This window comes from Idiotropiscis lumnitzeri, chromosome 10, assembly GCF_059441095.1.
Source record: "Idiotropiscis lumnitzeri isolate Australia: NSW breed Sydney's pygmy pipehorse chromosome 10, RoL_Ilum_1.0, whole genome shotgun sequence".
NCBI classification, from domain to species: Eukaryota; Metazoa; Chordata; class Actinopteri; order Syngnathiformes; family Syngnathidae; genus Idiotropiscis; species Idiotropiscis lumnitzeri.
In genome coordinates this window covers 9,481,128-9,487,330 of record NC_142400.1, presented here as the reverse complement: position 1 = coordinate 9,487,330, position 6,203 = coordinate 9,481,128, and positions in this window count along the sequence as shown.

Genomic DNA, 6,203 nt, shown 5'->3' with positions numbered 1-6,203 from the left:
TTTTACAACGTGAATTTAAGTGAGTCGATCTGAGCCCTGAAACCCCAGAGCTGATAAGGACATTCACGTCGAAAAAAAATAAACGTAAAAGAAAGGTTTGTTGCACTTAAACTTGGATTTAACCTCTTCCCACGTTTGAAATAAAAATTTGGCACCGTTGTAAACGAATGTGAATGTTCACCATGGTGATGGATGGCGGTGCAAGCGAAGGTATTTGAGCCAAGTGCCTAAAGTCACTGAACGCCCCCGTTTGTGTACGTGCGTCTTGTCTTGCTGTCTGTGACTCGCGAAGGAGACGGCAGCGCTGCTTTTTATGGTTATTCATATTTCTGTATAACTGTTATATAATGCACAACTTTTATTGATGAACTTACCTGCTAAATGTTTGTTTTTTTACGACTGAGCAAATGTTGGCTGCTGTTTGCACTCACACTCTTACGCATTTGGAAATGAAAGCCACGAAATGCAAAATAGAATCCCACGGAATAGCAAACCGTAGTGTGTTTTATTCCCTCTTTTTTGAACAGACATGAGAGATTAGCGTAGGAGACAATGAATAATTCTCTTTCCTATTACAAACCTACTGTAACACGTCTTATCAGCTGTGACAGGATGTATCCTTATGTTCTCTTCAGAGGAACACAAGACAAAGAAATGTCAAATTGGTCCGAGTTGCTGACTTTTCTAATTTTGGAGAAATAACTTTCATGGTCATTGACTATTCTGGTAAAGGTATACAATACGTGCAAAATGATGGACTGGTCGTAAGCCAATCACAGTGCAGTATTCAACAGAGGTGGGTAAAGTATCTACAAATTGTACTTAAAGTAAAAGTAGAAAAGTAGTCTTCCACGTAATCACTGTATTTTCCGAACTGTACACAAGCCGCAAAAAATATTTTTGAAAAAGAAAAAAATAAATAAATAAAAATAAAAAAAATAAAAATAACAAGCTTGACTGTAAGCCACAGTTTTCTATGTTGAAAAAAAATTGTTGTTTACTGTTTGTACTGAACAATTTTATACTGTGAATGCACAGAAACATAAACAGATTGTTAAAACAGCGCCTTTTAACACAGCAACAACTTTGCTAATTAAAACAGACCAGACCCAAGAGAAAAAAATTCGAGATTTATTTAGCGTATTTTATAAACTATAGAGCGCCCCTACTGGTGAAAGAAAAATCCACAGAAAAAGCCACACCATTGTATTAGCCGCATGGTTCAAAATATAAGAAAAAAGTAGAGGCTTATAGTCCGGAAAATACGGCAACTGAGTAATTTTTCAGTGCGAAAAAAAAAAAAAAACTGCTATGAAAATTGCTTCTGTGTAAAGATGTGAAGACCTTCTGTATGTCCAAAAAAGAAGCCTCTCTGACAAATTTAAATATTTAAATCTCGCCAGCAATAATGGATTAATAAAGTAAGTCATTGAATTGCTGAGTGAAATGAACCTTAATGTAACAGAGTAATAGTGCCATTTATTTTTGGACAGCTCAAACTAAAATGCTCAATTAAAACCCAACAAAAAAATATTTGAGATTGTTTGTTACGGAATACATCCCTTAAATGACGGCAAGATTTTTAAACATTGCAACGTCTCCAAATATGCTCGCCGGTCAATTCTCAGTTAACGTCGTTGCTATGCAGCTGATCTAACAGGCCTGCTGGCGCGTCATTATCGTTCACCGATCTGCGGTCCACGTCGAGACGTTGTATCCCACAGGGTCCTTTTAATGAGATCAAAAGCCATCCTCTCATTAGCAAATTTACCCCAGCGCCTTGTTAACTTTACAACAAAAGGAAAATATGTGGATAGACATCGCAATACCCCGAATCGCTGTCAATCGGCGCGCCTAACCTCTCTTTTCCCTTCCTCCAGCAGAAAGGATTCGTACCTGCGATGAGTCTGAGGTTCTCACTCCTGTCGCCTTGCACTTCTGCGTCAGCGCTTTCTCCCGGCGTCAGCTCTTTCAATCCTGCGAAGGAGACGGAGCGAAAAATCCTGTAGGCCCATTCAGGCTCGTAATGGGCTGACGATTACCCTGCAGTCACAGGGGGAGATGAGCGCTGTGGACGCTCGCCATTTGCAGAGCACAGCTGTTTGTCAAGGATATGATTATACGGAATGACATGGATACATGTAAGATTTTAATCTCTAATCTCTCGGTCGGCGCAGCAGCCAAACTGCTTTTGTTGGCTTGCATTCATTCAAAGGTAAATAGAATGTCATAGGATGGAAGCGAGAGGAGGCGAGCAAACAATCAAGGCCTCCTTCCAGATGTTAGCACAAGGCCATTGTCTGACAGTGGAACCTCCTAAATCAAACACAATGTAATAAAATGGTCAAACTCCTATTTTTATTCATGCATTTTATTTCGGAAACAATTCATCATTTTCCCACCATCGGATTGATTTGTCAGAGCAAAACATGCTACAGCCAACATCTGGAATGATCTACACAAATTTATATATTTTATAATCTGAATTTTTTTTTCAGATGATTTTTTTGGTCATTTTATTAGATTTATATTAATTTTGTATAGTTTTTTTTTTGTCGTAGGAAAGGCAATATAGCTTCATTTTAAAAGCATATTTTATACACACGAACATTGAAAGGCAACATTAAAATGCAAACTACAACACATAAAGGCCAAATAATTTAAGCAATTTACAAAAACATAAGAAGAGATTATATTTGCAAAATACAGAAATTAAAAAGTAATTTAAAAAAAAATACTCAAATCTAATTTCAAAATGCGCTACAATTGGATCTTAATGTATTCCATTTGTATGCAGCATAACAGCTAAATACTGATGCACCATGTTTGCTTTGAATTCTAGTCTGCACTAATTTCCCCGCCTGTGTCTGCTGACCTCAGAACCGGACTATTTATGTATTCACGACTTAAGCCATTCAGCGATTTATAGACCAGTAGCATAATTTTAAAATTGATTGTACAGCTAATTTGTAGGTAGTGTAAAGGCTTTCGGACTGGAGTAATATGTTCTAATCTCCTTGTTCTGATGAGAACCAAAAGTGCATTGTTCTGAATGAGCTGCAGATGTTTGATGCTCATCTGAAGGAGTCCTGTCAGAAGAATACAAAAAGTCTACTGGAGATAAAAGCGTTGGTCTGCTTGGAGTTTGCAACCCTTCATTCTGCGTATGATTTTTCTTTTTTTTTTTTACTGGTAAAATATTCAGAATCAATCCACAAATTAAGGTTTCAGACTTGGTCTTTAGTCTTTAAAGACACTTAAGTGATGATTAACCGAAATCCTCTTTTCTCCTGCAGAGATAACCCGGGACAATGGTTTGATGGCGTGTTGCTCTCGACTTTTTCCTTCTCTTTTGTTTATCGAGCTTTCTGCCCACCACAGGGAAGCTTCCTTAACTACTTTAACATCCTTGGGCCCTGACCTATTCTGTGAGCAAACATTGTTGATAGCAGTTAAGCAGTCTGGGCCCAGCGCATATCAGACGGGACTAGAGTTAAGATCTTTCAAGGGCAGAGTGGGAGGTCGGCAAGTGGATGGTTGTTTGGCGAGTCTTTGGATGGTGGCAGTTGAATGATAGCTGAGCGTCATGATGGTTTCTATAATTGCAATGTTTTATTGTTTGGGTTCTTTGGATCCTTTTAAATGTGCCTTTTATGTCTCGCGGAATGTCTTGTTCTCTTGTGTTCCATGTTTTATGGCTCGTCTTATTCTGGGTTTTTTTTGGTTCTCACCTGGTCTCGTCAACTCTGTCCCTTGTGTAAACCAATAAGCTCGTCCTTGTTTTGTGCAGGTGTTCCTTATTGTCTCGTCAAGTTTGCTTGTATTTAGTTTCCCTGTTTTTCTGTCGTTTTCATTTGTCATTTCTGTTTCTTGTTGAATCTCTGAGTGTCAGTTGTCAAGTACCCGGGCCGAGTCATATCACGGTCGCTAGAGATATTAATTGTCATCCAAGTGTTTGTTTTGTTACTTTAAACTTTTTGGGACTTTTGTTAATTTTGTATTTCTTATAATGTCACCCTCCTTGTTTTCCTTTTTTGATAATGAATTATTTTTGAGAACCTCCTGACGTCCTCCTTATATGGACTTGGGTCCCATGTTCCAAATCATGCAAAAGCGTGACATCAGTCTCTTCACATAAAGACAAAAAAAAGTCACTTGTTTGAATTGTACTCGTCATATTTCATCAGAATTGCTGCCTGTTTCTTTCCTTCCTCTTCTGTGCTTTTCTGAGCGAACAGGACACAGAAATGTGTCCTGCATCGGAATAATGTGGTCATTTTTACATTTTGTCCGTACTTGTAGCCTTTTGCAGTGGCATCCCAAAAAAAAAAAAAAAAAAAAAAAAAAAAGGCAAATGAAAATAAAATCACACTTTCGGAGCTTATATGTAAATGCTGATTTAATTTTTTTTTTTTTTCATGTGAATGTCTCCCAGTCCAATTCCACGTCGTGCAACCTCAGGTGCGTTCAATTTGAAAGGTTTTACTGTGTCAAACATTTTCAAAGCTGCCACAATCTGCTATGGGCTCATACGGAGATAATTGTATTGTAGCTGCAATTTTTGTAGAGCGACGGTAGGGAAACTCTAGAGGTTTATTTAAGGTAAATCTTTATTCAACTCCTCCCTGCTTCTCACTTCTGGCAGTTAGCATTCACCGCTCCAAACATTCAGTCAGTCAGCTTTTATCCTGTTGAAGTGGCGAATGAGGCTTTGGGAACTCAAAGATGCTGTGATACGCAGCATGTGTGTCTGAAAAGAAAATTTATGCACACACTATGACGGTCTCATTTCAAAAATACCCACTTCAGTATATACTAGCTATTCCATCCATACACTCTTTTTAAAACGTTTCTTTAAATGTCAAAGGACGATTTACAGTCAACATATTTTTTTTTTTAGATTGATTATACATTTATCATTTTCTCTGTTCGTGTGTTTACATAATTATTTTGTGCTATTTCTTTATTTTTTTTAAATGCTTTACAAGCCCTTTGAGAGAAAATAAGTAAAGCCGTAAATACGTCAGGTCTCTGCCAATTACATTGGGCTGCATTTCATATAAAATCCTCCACTATTTCTTACAAGAGGAGACGTTATTACCTCAATAAATCAATGTGCGCATTGCTCTTTGTTGCCATATGGCTCGCGCATTCACCAGAGCTCTGATTAGTGTGAATACAAAAGTGCTTTTTCTTCTTAATCTTCATTTTCTTCACTTCTCTTTTCCTCAGTGACAAAATGTGTATATGATTAATAGACATAGTTAAATAATGCAAGGAGCCCCCCCCCCACACACACACACAATTTAAATAGTGACACATAATGAAACACCCAGTCGTTTCATGTTTTTTTGTGTTTTATGATGTCTGCCTGAAAATCTGCCAATGGGATATTCTTCAAATATTTGTAGTGGTCCTTTTGGAACGCACAATCCAGCACTATGGTGTTACCATTAAAGGTCACAAAGGAGACTGACTGTCTGCTTAGCTGCACTTCGGTGTCTTCTTCCGTTACTACCGGGTGATACGACAATTGCGGTGAAGGAACTTTTCACAGGCGCAAATTCATTTTGACATTTCCAAAATGGGAGCGCGAGCATGTGTTTCGACGCGATCCCCTCCCACTGCACATCCCTTTTAAATGTCGCAAGATGTCTGCAGGTAAGCACAAAATACTCAGTTGGTTTAAAAACTCTCCCTGGATTTCTTGTGAAAACCCTCAGAGGATTCATGTCTTGAAGATCAGCGTGCGCGTGTGTGTGTGCGTGTGAGCGAGCGAGAAGGAGAAAATAGTCTGCGGATCCTTGATATTCCACGCAAAGATATTGATGTTTCTCTCCAGTTTATTGTCTATCCATTTTCTCAGTAAAGAAGGCTATTAAGCCCCGCGTAATTGCATCAAGCTCAATCTGATCAAAATAACAAGCTGGCATGAAAGAACTCTAAGAGGTGGTAATGTGTCTCAGCGCACTACTTCGTGCTCTCTATTGTTCTCACATTGTACATCGCCCGATATATATCTGCACCATCCATTGGAAATTCATGAAAACACTATTGGCACGTAGCAGGAGACAATCTCGCTTCCTAATTTGGGTTTTATAATTAATACAGAGTGGTTGTCCAAACTGAAAAACACTGCAAATACAGTCTAATAATCCTCCTCATGGTCTTCGCGCGTGTCTGGGCAACCTCAAAGTCTTACA